At 41.0% G+C, this 23,082-nt stretch overlaps 1 pseudogene; it reads left to right on the forward strand.

Moving 5' to 3' along the window:
• The first annotated feature begins 2,848 nt into the window (after positions 1-2,848).
• On the forward strand, positions 2,849-8,881 carry LOC102414998 (annotated as a pseudogene).
• The last annotated feature ends 14,201 nt before the right edge of the window (positions 8,882-23,082 follow it).

The following is a 23,082-nucleotide window of genomic DNA, read 5'->3' on the forward strand; positions in this document are numbered from 1 at the left end:
TAGCAAGGAGAGATAAGAAAGCCTTCCTCAGTGATCAATGCAAAGAAATAGAGGAAAAAATAGAATGAGAAAGACTAGAGATCTCTTCAAGAAAATTAGAGATACCAAGGGAACATTTCATGCAAAGATGTGCACAATATAGGATAGAAATGGTATGTCCCTACCAGAAGCAGAGATATTAAGAAGAGGTGGCAAGAATACACAGAAGAACTATACAAGAAAGATCTTCATGACCCAGATAGCCACAATGGTATTATCACTCACCTAGAGCCAGACATCCTGGAATGTGAAGTCAAGTGGGTCTTAGGAAGCATCACTACGAACAAAGCTAGTAGAGGGGATGGAATTCAGCTGAGCTATTTCAAATCCTAAAAGATGATACTGTGAAAGGGCTGCGCTCAATATGCCAGCAAATTTGGAAGACTCAGCAGTGGCCACCGGGCTGGAAAAAGTCAGTTTTCATTCTAATCCCAAAGAAAGGCAATGCAAAAGAATGTTTAAACTACCGCACAATTGCACTCATCTCACATGCTAGCAAAGTAATGCTCAAAATTCTCCAAGCCAGGCTTCAATGGTATATGAACCGAGAACTTCCAGATGTCCAAACTGGATTTAGTAAAGGCAGAGGAACCAGAGATCAAATTACCAACATCTGCTGGATCATTGAAAAAACAAGAAAATTCCAGAAAAACATCTATTTCTGCTTTATTGACTATGCCAAAGCCTTTGACTGTGTGGATCACAACAAACTGTGGAAAATTCTTAAAGAGATGGGAATACCAGACCACCTGACCGTCCTCATGAGAAATCTGTATGCAGGTCCAGAAACAACAGTTGCAACTGGACATGGAACAACAGACTGGTTCCAGATCGGGAAAAGAGTATGTCAGTGCTGCATATTGTCACCTTGCTTATTTAACTTATATGCAGAGTACATCATGAGAAATGCCAGGCTGGATGAAGCACAAGCTGAAATCAAGATTGCCAGGAGAAATATCAATAACCTGAGAAACACAGATGACACAACCCTTATGGCAGAAAGTGAAGAAGAACTAAAGAGTTTCTTGATGAAAGTGAAAGAGGAGAGTGAAAAAGTTGGCTTAAAACTCAACATTCAGAACACTAAGATCATGACATCCAGTCCAATCACTTCATGGCAAATAGGTGGCAAAACAATGGAAACAGTGACAGACTTTATTTTTTGGGCTCCAAAGTCACTGCAGATGATGACTGCAGCTGTGAAATTAAAAGATGCTTGCTCCTTGGAAGGAAAGCTATGATCAGCCTACACAGCATATGAAAAGGCAGAGACATTACTTTGCCAACAAAGGTCCATCTAGTCAAAGCTATGGTTTTTCCAGTAGTCATGTGTGGATGTGAGATTTGGACTATAAAGAAACCTGAGTGCTGAAGAACTGATGCTTTTGAACTGTGGTGTTGGAGAAGACTCTTGAGAGTCCCTTGGAGTGCAAGGAGATCCAATCAGTCCATCCTAAAGGAAATCAGTCCTGAATATTCATTGGAAGGATTGATGCAGAAACTGAAACTCCAATACTTTGGCCACCTGATGTGAAGAACTGACTCACTGGAAAAGACCCTGATGCTGGGAAAGATTGAAGGCAGGAGGAGAAGGGGCTGACAAAGGATGAGATGTTTGGATGGCATCAGTGACTCAATGGACATGAGTTTGAGTAGGCTCCGGGAGTTGGTGATGGACAGGGAAGCCTGGCGTGGTGATGTCCATGTGGTCACAAGGGTCTGGACACATTGAGTGACTGAACTGAACTGCCACACCCAGGCCTGTAGGGGCCACAGGGAACTGTCTTCGAAGTTGAGTAGTTGACAGGAGTCATGTTCTGTTGGAGTTCCTTTGGCAAAGGAACATGGCTAACCTTGGCTCCCTGGGAGGGAAAGATCCGGGAGAGTATATAGTCTGCTCCCGTCATCTGCTATCTGTGGTCATGGCCAGACTCAGCTGGAAGCTAGAGGGGTGGCGTGGGTTTGATGCAGTCCCTAAAGACCAGCTTTCTCAGGGCACAGAACACATCAGAGAAACAGGGTAACTGACGTGACACATTCAGCAGTGGAAACATGAATGCATATTTACAAAATTAGTGCAGAATATATAGAATAACAACACAACACCCACCTCTATACCGTTTCTCTTACCCTCAGAGTGAAGGCTGGCTTCAGGTATCTGCTTACCCGGATGTCCTCTTTCAGTTCACCACTGGCCCCTGAGAATTTCTTAATTGTCTGCTAGCTCATTGATATACATTATTTATTTTTTGCCCAGCATTCTTTGCTCTTTTCAGTAGAAGAGTTCCTCAGTGCGTCTCGTCTGAGAATCTGCTAGATACGGAAGCTCCTTGTTCCTTTTCAGACTGTTTTTATCCTTGGCTTCTTACTGTGGCAGGGTGGAATTTTCACCTGGCTGCTTATTGCACTTTTTATTCTCACAGGTAGAAGTCAACTTTGGCTTTTGGTAAGACAGAGTAAGAGACAGAGATTTTCGTAAATGTGTAACATATCAAAATTACACTTATGATTTGTTAATTCTCAATGTGAGCAGAAGAACCGTTACTTTGTCCTCAGACCTCTTCATTCTCCTGAGCTTCCTTCTGTGCTTTCACTCACCTAATGGGCAGTGTTATGTAATTAGAATGCTCCAAACTAAACTCTTCTCTCCATCCAATTCTGCTTCTTGTCCTGTCTTTTCTTCTTTGTGTAGGGATTGCACTGTCCAGTCATTAAACTAGACACCTGTGTTAGTAATGGGACTCTTTTTACATGTACTGGTTATTTCCTGGAGCTTCTGAAGAGTAAATTGCCATTTTTAAGATGCAGCATGGCGTGTTTCTTCTTTTCTGCCAGGCTGGTTGTGGGCACATTGACGGTAGAGGCTGTTGGGTTTCTCAGAAGTCAAGTTAGACCTTATGGACTTAAAGGTCCTCCCATCTTTCTTTAAATTGTTTTCATTTTGCTTCCCACTCAGTACTGGCACAGCTAATTTATTTGGTCTGTAGTCAGTTTCCTAGCATGTACAGAGGAATGCGGTTATCTAAGAGAGAATCTGGGTATGTGTATTCACAGGAATATTACGACACTGTGTTCATTTCGTGGTCATGCCTTTTCTGTGAACTCTGTATAAGTCACCTCCCATTCTCTTCCAGCCTTGTTTACCCCAGTGATGGTGTCTCACACTGTGAAATGAACCATGCTTCACCTGTGTAGCCTTATTTTGTCTATTTGCATTCATTGATTTTCCTGATATTTAAACATCTTAGTTTTCCTTTATTTTCTTGTATCCCTCACCCTCATCTCACATCCAGTTGGAAATCAGTTCTTGTCAATTCTTTCCCCTAAATATGCCTCAGATTATATCTCCTTTTCACTTCTGCCCCAACTCCCTTACATAGGCTCTCATGATTTTCTACAACAGACTCCCAGTGATGCATGCTGCATCTACAGTAATCATTTCAGCCTGTGAATCAGACCACAGTGGAGGTCTGTGTGAGAACGTGGGCTAGACCTATAAGTGGGGTAGATGGTGTCTCCTCCTCCCGCAACTGCCATCTAATGTTGGCATCTGTACTCTTGGAGAGAGTTACTAGGAACATCTCAATCTACCCAAGTGATCTCCACGTCCATTGGGATTCTTGGGTTACCTTGTAGTTTTCATGGGCCTGTGCATACATGGCCTAGTATTGGAGGACCTCGTTGCTGTTTAGTTGCTAAGTTGTATCTGACTCTTTTGGGACCTCATGGACTTTTGCCTGCCAGGCTCCCCTGTCCATGGGGTTTTGCAGGCAAGAATACTAGAGTGGGTTGCCATTTCCTTCTCCAGGGGAATCTTCCTGACCGAGGGATCAGACCCACGTCTCCTGCATTGGCAAGTGGATTCTTTAGCACTGAACCACCAGGGAAGCCAGGTCCTTATTACTCCTCAAATCTTTACTGTGGCATTGAGTTGCAGTTTTAACCAATCCGATTATTGCTGTATTTCTGTAAGAGCCAATACACAGAGGAATGAGTCCTGAGGAGGAACATTCCTTCTCCTTTATGCAGAGACATCTCCCTTTATGCCAGACATTTTTCTCTCCTCCACTACAGAGTCAGAGTCATATTTAGATTTATTAATACTGATCTATTTCACTTCAAAGCCAGTAAACCTGTGTTGTCTTTACTTCTGTTTTTTTTTTTTTTTTTCACAAAGGTAGAGCAAATTGGGGGCTTCCCAGGTAGCACAGTTGTAAAGAATCTGCCTGCCAGTGCAGGAGATGCAGGAGACACAAGTTCAATCCCTGAGTCGGGAAGATCCCCTGGAGTAAGAAATGGCTACCCACTCCAGTATCCTTGCCTTGGAAATCCCATGGACAGAGGAGTTCAGCGGGCTACAGACCATGGGGTCACAGAGAGTCGGACACGACTCAGCACCAGCACCAGCACCACCAGAGAGAATCGAAGGGTAAGTCCTGGAAAGCTTGAAGAGTACCCCTTCCCTTAGCCAGCCTTGAGCCGAACTACTCCCACTCTTGAATCCAGAAGCTGAGGATTGTTTTTTCAAACCCAGTAAACGTGGGAGTCATTTCTTTTCTTGTTATTCCAAATCTCCTTCAAATTTTCCTTCTCAGAACTGCTTCATTGTCTCATATTTCTAACCCAGTTTCATCCTCAAACCAAAGGCTTCCTGTCAGCATACTCTAACTTCTCTCTTTCTCAAACAACTCTGAGCTCATTGAGACTTATTTCACCCCCAGAACAACTCCAGGTGGTAGGCAGAAGACAGGATGGCAGTATTAGCTTTGTGTAAGAAGACAGCGAAAAGGAAAGCACTGAATGCCTGTGTACCCAAGGTTAAAGAGACGTCTAAGTGAATTTTAAATATTTTGACTAAGAGGGAGTGGAAAAGCTGTCCATACAATTAAACCATTTTTCAATTAAAAATAAAAAGCAGCAGCAGTCTCCAAATCAAGTGAATAGAAAACAAATTTAAATGCCATGATTATGTTCTTCTAAAACAACCAAGCAAATCTGTGAATTTAGGTAAACACGCAAAGGTCTCCTAATGCCTTTGTTAGTCTTCTGTGCTTTAAGCCATTTGTTTTCCCTTTGTAAACCCAAATTGTCAATCTGATCATGTCTTAAAAACATCAGATATACTTTAAGTGAAAAAAAAAAAAAGCTCACAAAAATTTTACTTTCGAATTCCAAGCCAGGGTGAAATTTAATTGCAGTTATAAACCCTCTGAGCAAGGGTTTATCTGGAATTGCCAACATAACCCCAAGTTCAGCAATGCAAATGACACTGCTATAATAAAAGAAATAAAAAAGCTTTCAATATGTTGTCTAAGAACTTGAGCACATTGAAAGTGATTTATAAGCAGGCAGACTAAACATTTAAATGCCTTTCCTAGCAATGGTATATTTTTCAATACAGCAAGCACTCTCATATATGATTCTGTATTCCAAGACAGCGCTGCTTCTGACAATATAAGTCCTTTCTGATAGGGTAACATTTCCAATCCAAGATTAAAATCTTGGAAACTTGTCAACAGAAAAGGATGATAATATGAGCGAAACTGCAGCTATCAAAGAAAAATGCCTCGCAAGTAATTTCTGTAATGGTCAACTTCTAGTAATTTTCCCTTCCCCTTTTACTCTTAAGTAAAGGGGTTGGCCTGAAGGTCATTTTAATATTTTGGATAAGTACAGTTACAAACCAGAAATTCATGAACACAGGAAAAAGTGAGTCATTTAATACCACAAAAATCAACTTTTTACATTGCCTTTCTTATTTCCATTTCTAATGCAGACCATAGGGAATATTTTTCTTCTGATGAATAGGGGTTTAAGCAATGAGTTGACAATAAACCCTTGAACTTCATGAGGCACTAAAAATTAAAGGATCAGAGACTCTTACGTTTTCTTTAGTATATTTCCATAATTTTTTTCTGTTACTTTATTTAATCTTTCACTACTCCAGAGACTAGAACTGAGTGACCTACTAGGTCTTTTCCATTTTTTTCATATAATTCTCTTTTTCTGTTTAGGATGTGGGTGATCTCTTTAATATCTGGTGTGCCCTTGGCTATACCCAGGTAAATTGGGGTGATTCTCAGTTTTACTAGCTACACAGGATGGAGTATTATGGGCCAAAGAGTATGTCTGAAAAAGTTCAAAACATTTATACACTTTTATTACTGTGATATTTCCAAATTATTTTATTCCCATCACACACTATGGTAGCTAAAGTGAATTTCAAAGTCTAATTTCTTATTTTTCCTTTGGTTGGATATATCTTGCCTCTATAATATTCTTTTTTTCCCTGAATACTCAGCATTTTCCTTATCATGGTTCTGAGTATTTCAAGTCACATATACACACACATACACAGACATTCTGTTTCTTCCTCAAAACTTATGGTTTCATTTATTTGATGATAAATCAAGTATAATTCAACACTAAATTATTAACTATGTACTAGTCTCTGTCCTTCGGGCCCTGTGCTGTCCCTGGGGGATGCACTACCAAAGTAGATGTACACTTGTTTCAGGTAGCTCAAGGTCTGATAAAGGAGCTGGATGTGTTTGTTAGTCATCAGGTTTCAGGGTAATGGTCCTAGGGGAGGGATAAACAGACAGGCTCATAAAGGACCAACGTACCCAGTGTCAGGGGTCAGGGAAGTCTCCCTACAGCAGCGCTTTTCAAAGTGTGTCCTTGAATTATAGCATCATATCACCTGAGAACCTGTCAGAAAGAAACTCTGAGGCTCCATCCCACGCGTACTAAATAAAAAACTCTAGGGAGGGTCTTTTGTCTGTTTTGCAATAAGCCCTCTGGATGGTTCTGATACATGCTCAGGTTTAATAACCACTGCTTCTGGGTCAGTAACAACTTTGTAAGGAAAAGATGCTTTCTTTACTATCAGGCTTATTTACATAATTGATACCTCTTGATAATTAAGTCATCTAAGATCTCCTATTCTTTTCCTTGTCTTTAAACTATACTGAAAAAGTGCAACAGCTTCCATTTTAAACAACTGTTATTTACATATACTTTCCCTGTCCACACACATTTAAATGGTTTAAAGGTAGAAGACAAATAATTAATTACATTAGAGTTACACAATGCAAAACATCATTAACAACAACAACCTGATTCTTTTGAAAACAAAATAGGCCCAATAGTCCAAATTAATCAAATGAGTCTTCCTAGAAATCTAGTTTGGTTTGTGAATGTGAGAATATTTGTGTCCTAGTACTCAATATTTTGAAGCACCATTCTGTTTCTTAGAGATGATGAAGCAGCTGAGAGTCCATTCTTATCCCTATGCAACAAGAGTAGAATTCATATCTTCTTGCCCCACACCCTCTTCTCCATGGGAGTGAAGGCAAATGGAAGAAATGAAATAAACTAGGCAAGAGCTGAACTAAATTGAGTGGTGCTTTAATTATATGCCTTCCTTCTGAGTTGCTTTGGTTGTGTCCCACTTTTTAAATTATAGTTTTACATTATAAGTAAAATGATTTGCTGTTGTTCAGTTGCTAAGTCGGGTCCAACTCTTTGCGACCCCATGGACTGCAGCTCGCCAGGCTTCCATGTCCTTCTCTATGTTCCAAAGTGTGCTCAAACTCGTGTCCATTGAGTCAATGATGCCGTCCATCTAACTCAAGTAAATGGAGGGTCGCAAGAGTCGGACACAACTTAGCAACTGAACAACAACAACAGTTTGAAAATTAAATGGGCATCTTAAAAAACAAAACTCAAAAGTTGTCCATGGGCAGCGGCGGTGGCGGCGGGGCGTTGCGACTGACTGCGCGGGTTGTCTCCGGAGCGCACTCTGCCGGCCACCCTTGCAGCCCTGGCAGACAGTTGTGAGGCTGGCAGCAAGTCCGTGAGTGAGATCTTAGTGGGCTGCAGGGCTTTTTAGCTGCAGGACATCCGAGAGGAAATCCGAAAAGTTGTACAGAGTCTAGAACAAACAGCTCGAGAGATTTTAACTCTACTGCAAGGGGTCCATCAGGGTGCTGGGTTTCAGGACATTCCCGAGGCATTTGAAAGCTCGAGAACATTTTGGTACAGTAAAAACACATCTAACGTCTTTGAGGAGAAGGCAATGGCACCCCACTCCAGTACTCTTGCCTGGAAAATCCCATGGGCGGAGGAGCCTGGTAGGCTGCAGTCCATGGGGTCGCGAAGAGTCGGACACTACTGAGCGACTTCACTTTCACTTTTCACTTTCATGCACTGGAGAAGGAAATGGCAACCCACTCCAGTGTTCTTGCCTGGAGAATCCCTGGGACGGCGGAGCCTGGTGGGCTGCCGTCTATGGGGTCGCACAGAGTCGGACACGACTGAAGCGACTTAGCAGCAGCAGCAGCAGCAACGTCTTTGAAGACCAAGTTTCCGGCGGAACAGTATTACAGGTTTCACGAGCACTGAAGGTTTGTGCTGCAGTGCCTGGTCTTCTTGGCAGCATTTGTTGTGTACTTGGAGACCGAAACCACAGTGAACCGAGAAGCAGTTACCGAGATCCTTGGCACTGAGCCTGATCAGGAGAAGGGATTTCACTTGGATGTGGATGATTATCTCTCGGGGGTTCTCATTCTCGCTAGTGAACTGTTGAGGTTGTCCATCAACAGAGTGGCCGCCGGAGACTACTCCCGGCCCCTGCACATCTCCACCTTCATCAAACGAGCTGGATTCCGGCTTCTGCCTCCTCAACCTCAAAAATGATTTCCTGAGGAAGCGCTACGAGGGCCTGAAGTACGATGTGAAGAAAGTGAAGGAGGTGGTCTATGATCTCTCCATCCAGGGCTGCAACAGGGAGCCGGCAGCTGCCTGCGTGAAGCAGGGGGCTGCCCTCCGGCCCTGCTGACTCCAGTGGTGCCCACCAGGCCCAGCCCAGCGCCTCCCATGGTAGTTAGGATACCCCGTCAGTTTTTAACTGGTTGTGTGGTATTTCAGAGTTGAAACACTTTTTAGGGGGTGACAGAATAGCCTTTACAAGAACAGGTTTTTCTTTGTTGTTTTCAGTGAATTTGCTCTGTAACTCACTATATACTTCAGTTTTGTCAGCAAACGTATGTGTCGATCTCTTGCTAAAGTTCTTTTCTTGCTTACCGCACCCCCCCACCCCCCAAAAAGAAATTGTCCATTGTACAATGCTAATACAAGAGTTTTCATAACTTTGTAAACATTATGCTATGTATTTTATTTAATAATGTTATTAATAATCCAATATACTATTACAATGATTCAGATATGTCATGTCATGAATTGTTCCCTGAAATATAATTACGAATCTAATGGGTCACTAAGTTCTTTAAATATCTCTCATCATTCTTAAAAATATATCTTTGCACATACAGCAGTATAAAAGATATTCTTACTCTGTTCACTTCATTCTGATTTAAGTTCCATCATCTTTTCTAAAAATTTTTTGTTGAAATAGCATTGATTTACAATGTTGTGATAGTTTCAGATGTACAGAAAGTGTTTCAATTATAGATACATATATATGTTCTTCTTAATATTACTTTCCATTATAGGTTATTATAAAATATCAAGTATAGTTCCCTATGTTATATAGTAGGTCCTTGTTGGTTACCTTAACAATAACCTTGTTGGTTATTTATATATGGTAGTGTGTGTGTTTTAATCCCAAACACCTAATTTATGCCTCCCCTCCCTTCTCCTTGGTAATAAGTTTGTTCTCTGTGTCTATAAGTCTATTTCTGTTTTGTAAATAAGTTCATTTGTATCATGTTTTTAAATTCCACATATATGTGATATCATATGATATTTGTCTTTCTCTATTAATATAATATCATATTATATATTAACTGTCTATTAATATGATATCATATTATATCATCAGATCAGATCAGATCAGTCACTCAGTCGTGTCCGACTCTTTGTGACCCCATGAATCGCAGCACGCCAGGCCTCCCTGTCCATCACCAACTCCCAGAGTTCACTCAGACTCACGTCCATCGAGTCAGTGATGCCATCCAGCCATCTTATCCTCTGTCGTCCCCTTCTCCTCCTGCCCCCAATCCCTCCCAGCATCAGAGTCTTTTCCAGTGAGTCAACTCTTCGCATGAGGTGGCCAAAGTACTGGAGTTTCAGCTTTAGCATCATTCCTTCCAAAGAAATCCCAGGGCTGATCTCCTTCAGAATGGACTGGTTGGATCTCCTTGCAGTCCAAGGGACTCTCAAGAGTCTTCTCCAACTTAACTGATATCAGTTAATATGATAATCTCTAGGTCCATCCATGGTACTACAAATGGCCGTATTTCATTCACTTTTATAGCTGAGTAATATTCCATTGCATGTATATATATATATATACCACATCTTCTTTATCCAGTCATCTCTTGATGGACACTTAAGTTGCATCCATGTCTTGGCCATTGTAAATAGTGCTGCTATGAACATTGGGGTGCATGTATCTTTGTGAAGTATGGTTTTCTCTGGATACATACCCAGGAGTGGGATTGAAGAATACTATGGTAGCTCTATTTTTAGTTTTTTAGGGAGCTTCCACAGTGTTTTCCATAGTGATTGTAGTATCTGACACTCCCACCAACAGAGTAGAAGGGTTCCTTTTTCTACACACCCCCTCCAGAATTTATTAATATTATTTGTAGGCTTTTTGATGTCAGCCATTCTGACTGGTATGAGGTACTTTTGATTTGCATTTCTTTAATAATGATGTTTGGCATATTTTCTTGTGCCTTTTGAATGTCTGAATGCTTCTTTGGAGAAATGTCTATTTAGATCTTCAGCCTATTTTGATTGGGTTGTTTGTTTTTTTGATATTGAGTTGTATGAGCTGTTTGTATATTTTGGAGATTAATCATTGTCAGTTACATCATTTGCAAATATTTTCTCTCATTCTGTAAGATTTTTTTTGTTTTATTCATGGTTTTCTTTGATATGCATTTCTATACACTACTGATGAAAGATCTAAAAGAGAAATTAAGGAAACAATCCCATTTACTATTGCATTAAAAAGAATAAAATACCTAGGAATAAACCTACCTGAGGAGAGAAAAGACCTGTACACCACAAACTATAATACATTGATGAAAGAAATCAAAGATGACACAAACAAATGGAGAGATACACTGTGTTCTTGGATTAGAAAAATTAATATTGTCAACATGACTACCCAAGGCATCTACAGATTCAATGCAATTCCTATCAAATTGTCAATGGCATTTTCCACAGAATTAGAACAAAAACTTTTAAATTTTACGAAAACACAAAAGGCCCCGAATAGCCAAAGCAATTTTGAGAAAGAAAAACAAGCTGGAGGAATCAGGCTTCCTGACTTCAGTGAAAAGTGAAAATGAAAGTATCTGACTCTTTGCAACTGCATGGACTGTAGCCCACCAGGCTTCTCTGTCCATGGAATTCTCCAGGCAAGAATACTGGAGTGGGGAGCCATTCTCTTCTCCAGGGGATCTTCCCGACCCAGGTACTGAACCTGGATCTCCTGCATTGCCAGCAGAATCTTTACTGTCTGAGCCACCAGAGAAGCCTATACTGCAAAGCTACAGTTATCAAAACTATATGGTACTGGCACAAAAACAGACATATAGATAAACAGAAGAGGATAGAAAGTTCAAAAATAAAGCCATGTACCTATGGTCAGTTAGTTTATGACAAAGGAGTCAAGAATATAGGAGGGGTAAAAGAATCTCTGCAATAAGTGATGCTTGGAAAACTGGACAGCTACATGTAAAAGAATGAAATTAGAACATTCTCTAATCCTATACATCATCTCTTTATTGGACTTTTTTCAGTATTTGCCAACCTGGCTCCCAGACCACTGTACTTACCCTCCACTCCATTCTAAGCACATCAGACAAGATTTATCTAAAATACATATATTATTCCCCTTATGAATATGCTTAACTGTCCTCTGCCATAAAGGCTTTTGTAATCAGGTCCTTGTTGATTTCTCAATTTTCACATTTTCACACTTCCAACTTACCACTTATTTAAAGCAATATATAAACTTATTTGCAGTTTTTTAAAATTTCAAACTCTTTTCTTGTTTCTGTGAGAGCAAGACTGCTGTTTCCTCTATCTGGAACACCCTCCTTTTCCTGGAAAGCCTGGATAATTCATACCCTTCATTCAACACTGAGCATTATGTCTTTTGTGAAAGTTTCCCACCTCCTCTGCTAAACTGGATTCCTTCATATTGTTTCCTTACAACAAGACAAAATTATTTATTTATTATTATTATTATATGTACACATGGCATGTAAATAAAACATGTAGTAGCTATGGTATACATAGTGCAAACTATCTTTAAGATGATGCTCTCTCTGGGTGGGGAAGAAGAAAGCACAACTATATGTATAATAATTTATTTCTTAAAAATGAAGCAAATGACAAAATATTCAAGTTAGATAAACTTAGGTAGTAGGTATAAGGATGTTGGTTCAGTTGTCTCTGTACTTTAGAATAGTTTTAATGTTTTCTTGATTTAAAATAAGTTGAAAAAATATGGTAGCTTATAGTTAAATCATGGGATAAATAACCAAGCAGATTGTAGAATCTTTGCTTTGGGAGATTACAAAATCTTTGTGTGTGTGGGTGTGTGTGTGTTTTGAAAACCAAAACTCTAAGATTGCAAGTTATGGGTTCCAACCACTCGATACTTGTGTTCCAGTTCACACTTAAACAGCTCCATTTATAGAAAACTCAACATCTTTTCAGGTAGCCCATCGAGAATGCCTGTTCTGTCCTGCTTCTACTTCTTGGAATGCATTGAGGTAGTTGTGAGTTTTCTCTTTTTAATGTTGCATTCTTTCTCAATATGATTTTATTGATGTCTTTTCATCATCCTGATCATCCTTTTTAGGATACAACCCAGAGTTTTTCTTAGTGTATGAAGGAATACAGTCTACATAGACAAGAGCAGAGGTATTCATTGCCTCACTCATTTTAGACACTTTATTTGTCCGACATAATCTCAGGTTTATATGGTACTTTTGAAAGTCAAATCACACAAATGGAGCATTTGAAGGTTGCTGCTGGAGAAGGCAATGGCACCCCACTCCAGTACTCTTGCCTGGAAAATCCCATGGACGGAGCAGCCTGGTGGGCTGCAGTCCATGAGGTCGCTAGGAGTCGGACACAACTGAGCGACTTCACTTTGACTTTTCAGTTTCATGCATTGGAGAAGGAAATGGCAACCCACTCCAGTGTTCTTGCCTGGAGAATCCCAGGGATGGGGGAGCCTGGTCGGCTGCCGTCTCTGGGGTCGCACAGAGTCGGACACGACTGCAGTGACTTAGCAGCAGCAGAAGCAGCAGCTGCCAAGTCTGATTTCCTCTGCTCTCTGTCTGTACACTTGAATCACTAGCCCTTGACATGGGTCAGGAAAACATTGTTAATTGCATTAAAACATTTTGTTGAACTTATGAGGAATCACTATTTCCTTTTGGATACTAACGTTGGATACATCGGTACAACTGTAATATCATTGAGGCTTCTTTTCCTGCATCTTGCCCTTAAGGGTATCAGGAGAGAACTTGTCAAAAGCGTCTCTGAAATCCAGCTACACTATTTCTACTCTATTTCTCTGATCTGCCAGTGTAGTAACTCTGTCACTAGAAAATGAGGTTAGTGTGACAGGATATTCTTAGTGAGCTCACGCTGAGTTTACCACTTCTTTTTCTAAGTGCTCAGAAGCCATTGTTTAGGAAAAAAAAGTGTTCTAGAATCTTGCCCTGAATAGATGTCAAGCTCAGTGCTCTCTAGTTCATGAATACGCATTCTTCCTCTTTTTTATAAATCCAAATGACACTTGCCTGTATCCAATTTCCCAGGAGCTCTTTTCCTCTGTGGGGTTTCTCAGGTGCATTGACAATGATTCAGCCATTTCTACAAGTTCTCTGAGGATGTTGAAACATACTCCTGGGCCAAGAGACTAGGATTCATTTGCCATAGCACCTTTTCATCTCCTTGTTTATTTAAGAATACATCTATCACCTGTTTGAGAAAGGAATAGGAAATCGATGAACCCAAACGGTAGTTAAGGTCATGTTTGGTTTGATGGTCAATGTGAAAGTGAATCAAGTTAAGAGGAAAAACTATTAAAGGGCTTGAAGCACATGCAGCAGTATGCTAGGTGCTAAGAGATGAGAATAAGATAAAGCCAAAGCCCTGGTCTTAAAAATCTGATAGTCAAGTTGGGGGAAATAAAACTTGTAATACCATAACCCATATAGTCTAATTTGGGAACAAAGCAGGACTTCAAAGAACACAATCCTTGCCATCAAAAGGATTTTAAAAATAGCTCAAATTGTTTCCTTATATTCCTTAATACTATCAAAAAGGTATATTAAAAATATTTTAAATGTTCCAATATAACTATGCTGTCTACTGACTGCTTCAGTGGCCAGAGGTTGTTAGTAAATTCTAAACCTAGGTGTGTGCTAAAATGAACCTTCATTTGTGGAGAAATCTGTTTCTGAGTTGAAATGTTGATACATTAATAGGAGAAGGAAGGGGGTAATGGTTCTGCTGCTAAGCCAACCTCTCATGCTACCAGGCTTGTTGGGAGAGGGGAGGGTAGGCGCAGAGAGCAGGACAGCAGGTAGAATGGCTGAGGAAGAGCAACAATGCCTGGTCCTCAGGGTCTTTCCTACATGCTATCTCCTATGCAAGGGGATTCCCATTTATTGAACACCTTGTTATGCCAGGAATGCTGTTAGGTGCTTTGAATGCCATATTACGTTTCTTCCTCCACAAGCCTGCAGGATAGTGCGTGCATCTGTGTGTGCCCAGTTGTGGCCAAGTCTTTGCAACCGGATGGACGGTAGCCCACAGACTCCTCTGTCCAGGGGATTTTCCAGGCAAGAAGATTGGGGCAGGTTGCCATTTCTTTCTTCAAGGGATCTTCCTGGCCCAGGGATTGAACCCACATCTCCCTCCTCTCCTGTATTGGCAGGTGGATTCTTTACCACTACGCCACCTGGGAAGGCCAAAACAGTCAGTGTATCCTTATTTTACAAGTGAGGAAACTGAGCTCAGAGAGCTGAAGTCATTTGCTCAAAGGTCACATTAATGCTAAGTGGTAGACCTGGGATGTAACCTCAGATGCATCTGATTTCAGTGCTATTTTCTTTTTATTACATGACACTCTCTGGATAGAAACAAATTGGGATTTGAAGAGACTTTTCTTCTTGTCCTTACAAAATGTCTTGTCACCTAGAGAAAGGCAAAATTTCACCCATGTTTCAAGCTGATTGTCATATTCTGCTAGTTTTATTAAATGTACTTTAACTTTTTATATCATAGAATAAATACAATATATTTCAATGAAGTAATGTCATTATGTTACCATATATAGATGAATGTATTTTCATAGAGATTCTCTCTATTTGGGACTTGATATCAAGAACATGAAATTTGCAAAGATAACTCCTTGCTACCTGATTATTTACTGCATGAGGACAGCGTTTGGTGAATGGCCCTTGTCTGAACTGAGTTTCCTAGTTATCAATGCAACAGATGCTGCAAAATGAGGTCTGTGAACTGAAGGCCAATTTTTGTGCAGAGGATAAAATGTGAAACAAGAGAAAGCTCAGGAGAGGACATGGTGTATGGGAATACAGTATCCCTGCAAGGGACAGATGCATATTGCTGAGCAAGGGCTGTTCCAAAGAGCCCTGACCGTTAATGCAATCAGAACCCTGAGCTCTAAATTAAAGCAGAAGAAAAACAGCAGAAAGATGCAGCACCTGTAACTGTAACCTAGAGCCTAAAGGTGCTGGGGGAGAACTGCAGGATCAGTAAACCTCTTTTGCTGTTCATTTCTGTTGGTTTCTTTACAGGAATTTGGAATGCCTGGTTGTAAAGAGTTGGGTTAAAAATGCAGATGTGTGAGTGGGGATTAGATTTCGGGAGGGCAACCGACTGGAGACAACAAGAGATGCCAGGATATTCCTCTGTGTGTGTATGTGTGTGTGTGTGTGTGTGTTGAGGCAGATATTAGCAAAGAGGCAGCCATTGTCAGAGAGCCCTGACCATCTCCTGCCTGGGGGGATTTTTCATAGGAATTGGCAGTGGCTGCCTGGACCACCTCTCAACAGCAGAGTGATGCTACAGCCTTTGCACTGGACTTTGTCCACTCTTTTGCCCAATTCTTCCCCTGGCCTCCATGAATGCCTATTTCCTGCGTGTGACATGGACCTTCATAGTTCATTCTCTGACAACATACCTGGCAGTGACCTATGTGGAGTTTCACAGAGTGGGTCTTCCACAGATGTTTTATTCTTCTATCCATCCATCCATCATTCATTCATTCACAAATATTGACTGAATTTCTACTGTGTATCTGTAGCAGTTGTTGGCACTAGGGATCGATAACAAGTTAATACCACTCTTAAGACCTCATGATGTCATGGAGCCATAGGGCCCATTAAAGTGATTACAAGCCTGAGATTCGTGCTATAACACAGATGCATAAAGATTCAGAGTTGCTCCCAAAGAGGGTATGGTTGACTGTACTTGCATGAGGCAGGAAAGGCTACAGCCAGGCTTCATACTTAAGATACCGGGTTGTCGTCACAATCTGGCTCAATGAGTTCAAATCCTGGTTTTGCCACTTTTGAGCTAACAAAACATGAAAAAATCACTCAACTAATTTTGCGTGGCCTCATAAGATACATGACCATTATCTCGTGGATTCTTGTGATTATTACATGAGATGATGTGGGTAGATTCGTTGGTAAATGCCTGGCATGTAGAAATCGGTCAGTAAATTTTCATGATTATTATTGTTGTTATTTCTGTTCTCATTTTTTGTGAAAGTAATAAGGCTTCCCTAAGAACATATTTCAGCTGAGACTGGAAGGGTAAACTGTGGTCACTAGGCCAGCGGTGGGAGGGTAGTGACTGGGGTGGGGAAGGAGAGCACTTTGCAGAAGAGGAACTAGGGTATGCAATGTCCAGGGGCCGCAAGAGCATAATACATTTGGAGGGAGTCAGTCAGGTAGAGTTAGTTGAGCTCTTAGCACTTTCGTTCTCCATCTTCTTATGTATCATACAACCTTGTAGTTGTTTGGACATAATCTGTCTTTCTTGTTCCTCACCTGGTGACATGCTCATTCTTCTGATTCATCTGTTTCGATCAAAGCCATCTTTCCTGTAATGTCTCTGGATTCCTGTCTCGCTCTCTGTCCTTGCTCATCATGCTGCAGTGTAATTACTTGGCAGATGTGTATTTCCTCCTCACTGGGATCCTAGAAGGTCTTATTCAGCTTTGTCTATTCTGCATCGACTGGATGGACATGAGTTTGAGCAAACTCTGGGAGATAGTAAATGACAGGGAAGCCTGGTGTGCTGTAGTCCTTAGGGTTGCAAAGAGTCAGACATCCCTGGCATTCTGCAATCCATGGGGTCACGAAGAGTTGGACACGACTTAGTGACTGACCAATTCTACACTGAGCTGGTACCTGGGATTGTGGACTTGTGCAGACTGTGAATTAAAAATAAAGCAGAATGATGAGGAATCATCCGTAAGAACAGAATATCTTATTCTCTCCTGAAAGATCCAAGGAGTCATTTTGAAACAGAGAAATGGTCTGTTTTCTAAACCAAGTGCAGAGCTTCAGATGTGCTTTTTAAAGACATAGCTCTCTATATTTATTTGAACTTTGCAGTATGTAAGGAAATAGAACCCTGAATCCAATCTGGAATCCAGGCCTTAGGTTAATCATTTATACATAGTCCTGCTTGGTCCTGAGCCTATCAGAATTACTTCATTTTTACTTGCCTTGCATTCTCTCCTCAAATCCTATAATAGCTTTATCTTTTCATTTGGCTGATAAGGTGCCAAATGGTTCTTCTTCATGTGTGGTCTTCTTGCAGCAGTTAGTTAATGAGGAGTGTCCCTGATGACTTTTATCAGATGAGAATTAACAGTCTGATGGACACAGCAATCACCTCTATGCTAACTGAGAGACCCAGAGCCAGAGAGCTGATGGTTGAAAATGCGGGTTCTGTTCTAGGCTGTTCCACATGGATGCTTCCTAGTGCTATAACCTAGATGTGTCCCCTGAGATCTCTGAACCCTCAATTTTCTCCTTTATAAAATGTAGGCAATACTAATGTTAATTTCATAATAAGATAAAAGAAAAACGATGGTTATATCATGTGCCGATTTGAAAAGGCTATGGTGCCCAGTGGACTTCCCTGGTGGCTCAGACAGTAAAGCATCTGTCTACAATGCAGGAGACCCGGGTTCAAGCCCTGGGTTGGGAAGATCCCCTGGAGAAGGCAGTCATTTGGTCAAATGCTAGTTTCCATGTTGCTGAGAAGATACTCTTTAGGTTCATGTTCTTTGAGTAAAGCAAATTACTCTTCATAATGTGAGTGGGCCTCCTCTAATCAGGTGAGGATCTCAAAAGCAAAGACTGAGATTTTCTGAAGCAAAAGCAATTCTGCCTTCAGACTGCAACATAGAAAGTCTGCTTTCCTTTCCAGCATGTAGATTTCAGACTCAAAACTGTAACATCAATTCACCTGAATTCCAGTTTGCCAGCCTGCCCTGTAGGTTTCAGTCTTGCTAATTCCTTAGGTGTCAATTCCTTAAAGCCTCTTCTCTTACTCTGTGCCTCTCTCTGTCTCTCTGTTATATGTACGTTTCCCAGGTGGCTCAGTAGTAAGAAATCCACCTGCCAATGCAGGACACACCAGTTCAGGAAGATCCCCTGGAGAAGGAAATGGCAACCCACTCCAGTATTCTTGCCAGGAAAAATCCCATGAACAGAGAAATCTGGTTGGCTACAGTCCACGGGGTTGCAAAGAGTCAGACATTACTGAGCAACTGAGCATGCACACAAAATATATATTCATATACACACATATTTTCTATGGTTTTAAATGGCAACCCACTCCAGTGTTCTTGCCTGGAGAATCCCAGGGACGGGGGAGCCTGGTGGGCTGCCATCTCTGGGGTCGCACAGAGACGGACACGACCGAAGTGACTTAGCAGCAGCAGCATACACATATATTTTCTATGGTTTTATTTCTCTGGAGAACTTTGATTAATACAGGGAATAAAGCTTAACAGACTTCCAGGCACATAGGCCTCCAATAGTATGAGCAACCTCCGTCCATAGTTCATCAGGCACTCTGTCTATCAGATCTAGTCCCTTAAATCTATTTCTTACTTCCACTGTATAATCATAAGGGATTTGATTTAGGTCATACTTGAATGGTCTAGTGGTTTTCCCTCCTTTCTTCAATTTAAGTCTGAATTTGGCAATAAGGAGTTCATGATCTGAGCCACAGTCAGCTTCCGGTCTTGTTTTTGCTGATGTATAGAGCTTCTCCATCTTTGGCTGCAAAGAATATAATCAATCTGATTTCGGTGTTGACCATCTGGTGATGTCCATGTGTAGAGTCTTCTCTTGTGTTGTTGGAAAAGGGTGTTTGCTATGACCAGTGTGTTCTCTTGGCAAAACTCTATTAGTCTTTGCCGTGCTTCATTCTCTACTCCAAGGCCAAATTTGCCTGTTACTCCAGGTGTTTCTTGACTTGCTACTTTTGTGTTCCAGTCCCCTATAATGAAAAGGACATCTTTTTTGGGGGTTAATTCTAAAAGGTCTTGTAGGTTTTCATAGAACTGTTCAACTTCAGCTTCTTCAGCATTACTGGTTGGGGCATAGACTTGGATTACTGTGCTATTGAATGGTTTGCCTTGGAAATGAACAGAGATTTTAGAAAAGGCAGAGGAACCAGAGATCAAATTGCCAACATCCTCTGGATCATGGAAAAAGCAAGAGAGTTCCAGAAAAACATCTATTTCTGCTTCATTGACTATGCCAAAGATTTTGACTGTGTGGATCACAATAAACTGTGGAAAATTCTTCAAAAGATGGGAATAGCAGACCACCTGACCTGCCTCTTGAGAAACCTATATGCAGATCAGGAAGCAACAGTTAGAACTGGACATAGAACAACAGACTGGTTCCAAATAGGAAAAAGAGTATGTCAAGGCTGTATATTGTCACTCTGCTTATTTAACTTATATGCAGAGTACATCATGAGAAATGCTGGGCTGGAAGAAGCACAAGCTGGAATCAAGATTGCCGGGAGAAATATGCAGATGACACCACCCTTATGGCAGAAAGTGAAGAGGAACTAAAAAGCCTCTTGATGAAAGTGAAAGAGGAGTGTGAAAACGTTGGGTTAAAGCTCAACATTCAGAAAACGAAGATCATGGCATCTGGTCCCATCACTTCATGGCAAATAGATGGGGAAACAGTGGAAACAGTGTCAAACTTTATTTTTTGGGGCTCCAAAATCACGGCAGATGGTGATTGCAGCCATGAAATTAAAAGACGCTTACTCCTTGGAAGGAAAGTTATGACCAACCTAGATAGCATATTCAAAAGCAGAGACATTATTTTGCCAACAAAAGTCCGTCTAGTCAAGGCTATGGTTTTTCCAGTGGTCATGTATGGATGTGAGAGTTGGACTGTGAAGAAAGCTGAGTGTCAATTAATTGATGCTTTTGAACTGTGGTGTTGGAGAAGACTCTTGAGAGTCCCTTGGACTGCGCGGAGATCCAACCAGTCCATCCTAAAGGAGATCAGTCCTGGGTGTTCTTTGGAAGGAATGATGCTAAAGCTGAAACTCCAGTACTTTGGCCACCTCATGCGAAGAGTTGACTCACTGGAAAAGACTCTGATGCTGGGAGGGATTGGGGGCAGGAGGAAAAGGGGATGACAGAGGATGAGATGGCTGGATAGCATCACCGACTCAATGGACGTGAGTTTGAGTGAACTCCGGCAGTTGGTGATGGACAGGGAAGCCTGGTGTGCTGCAGTTCATGTGGTTGCAAAGAGTCGGACACAACTGAGTGACTGAACTGAACTGAACTGAGTATGAGCAACTATTCTTACTAAACTCTCTGGACCCCAGATCCTCACTTATATGATGGGTGAGTTGAGTCAGTAATCTCTGCTGTATTATCTAACTTCATACTCAGAAATCTCAATGGAGAGTCCTGCTTCATCAAAGCTATCCTTCTGGGGCAGGAAAACAAATTAAAGTGGCCAAGTCCTTTTCTATTGATTTTTCTGACTTGATTGCAGTACTGTTTATGCATTGCTACTGCTTAAGTTTCTAGATGTGCTTAAAGGTATGTCTAAAGTGTTCTTGATAAGTTGAGTATAAGACAAATTTTGCAACATCCCCAAAGATTTTCACATTCAAAGAGAGCTGTGCTCTTGTTCTTATTATATCAGAGGCTGAGAATTGCTGGCCCAGAGGGAGAGTTCAGATGAAGAGGAGGTTGGGAAGGAAGCCTCATTTTCTGGGAGCCTCTGTGTCCTGTGCTGATAGATTTCACAGGGGAAAAGGGGAAAAGGGGCAAGGGGAATTATGAAAGTAAAGGCAGGGTCTCAATTTCTGAGCTTTTTTTTTGTTTGTTTATTTTGTTGCTATTTTTCTTTAGAAGGGAATAAAGCAGTACTTTTTTTTTGGAAACAATATCAATGTCCATTTATCAGTGATGTCAACTATATCAGTCCATTGCCCTGCCTCACTCTATTCTGTTATATTCCCCCCCTTTTCTGCTTTATTTTTATTAGTTGAATTCATTCCCTCCTGATGTGTGTTTATTTGTCACTGTTTCTATTGTTGATTATTCCCACTAGAATGTCAGGTCCTTGAGAGTGGCTATTTTGCCTGCTGCATTCTGTGTGATATCCTGAAAGAATTATCCTGAAGACATAATAGATGTTCAATAAATGCTTTTTGAATATATAAAGAGATCTGAAAACAAATTTTCTATTCTCTGACACTCTAACAATGTTATTGTCATGCCCTGAGGCCTTGGTTGCATGATTTACCTCTTTCTCTTTACGAGGCACCGAGTGAACTCGGTGGAGAACGTGGCATATCTGGTCTCATCCTCCGTCCATGGAGACTGGAGAACTTCCAAACTGCAAATCAAATGGAGAGTGGTTTTATTTCTAGGTTCATGTGATGATTATAGCAACGTAGCTCCTCTTGTGTCTTCTTGTCATGTGGTATCACAATTTTAGTAACTCCAGCCTGAAGCAACAGGACAGTCCTGAGATTTACAATCAGATGACCGAGACTTTGGTCGTATCCTAGGTAAACCATCAACATATATCTCTTTGTCTCCATTTGTCCTGTGCTTCAGGACCGTTAGGTGAGATAGGTGTGTAAATAGTCAACACCTTTCGGGTTTCTATGTCTAGTATCGCGTCATCTTCAAACAGTGATCGTTTTACTTCTTTTCCCATTTGGGTTCCTTTTATTTCTTTTTCTTCTCTGATTGCCATGGCAAGGACTTCCAAAACCATGTTGAATAAAAGTGGTGAGAGTGGGCATACCTGTCTGATTCCTGGCCTTAGCAGAAATACTTTCAGCTTTTTTCACCGTTGGGTATGATGTTGGCTGTGGGTTTGTCACATATGATCTTTATTATGTTGAGATGTGTTCTATGTTCTGGAGACTTTTTATCATAAATGGGTGTTGAATTTTATTGAAAACTTTTTCTGCTTCTATAGACATGATCATAAGATTTTTATTCTTCAATTTGTTAATGTGGTATATCACACTGACTGATTTGCAGATACTAAAAAATCCTTGCATCCCTGGAATAAATCCATTTGATCGTGGTGTATGATCTTTTTAATATATTGTTGGATTCAGTTTGCTAGTATTTTGTTAAGAATGTTTTACTATGTTTATCAGTGATATTGGCTATAGTTTTTTTTGGGGGGGTATCTACAGAAATAGACCCACAGACATAGAAAACAAACTTATGGTACTGAAGAGGAAAGAGCAAAAGGGAGTATGGATAAATTAGGAATTTGGGATTAGCATGTACACACTGCTGCTGCTGCTGCTAAGTCGCTTCAGTAGTGTCCGACTCTATGCGACCCCATAGACGGCAGCCCAGCAGGCTCCCCCGTCCCTGGGATTCTCCAGGCAAGAACACTGGAGTGGGTTGCCATTTCCTTCTCCAATGCATGAAAGTGAAAAGTGAAAGTGAAGTCGCTCAGT

This window comes from Bubalus bubalis, chromosome 3, assembly GCF_019923935.1.
Source record: "Bubalus bubalis isolate 160015118507 breed Murrah chromosome 3, NDDB_SH_1, whole genome shotgun sequence".
Classification (NCBI taxonomy): Eukaryota; Metazoa; Chordata; class Mammalia; order Artiodactyla; family Bovidae; genus Bubalus; species Bubalus bubalis.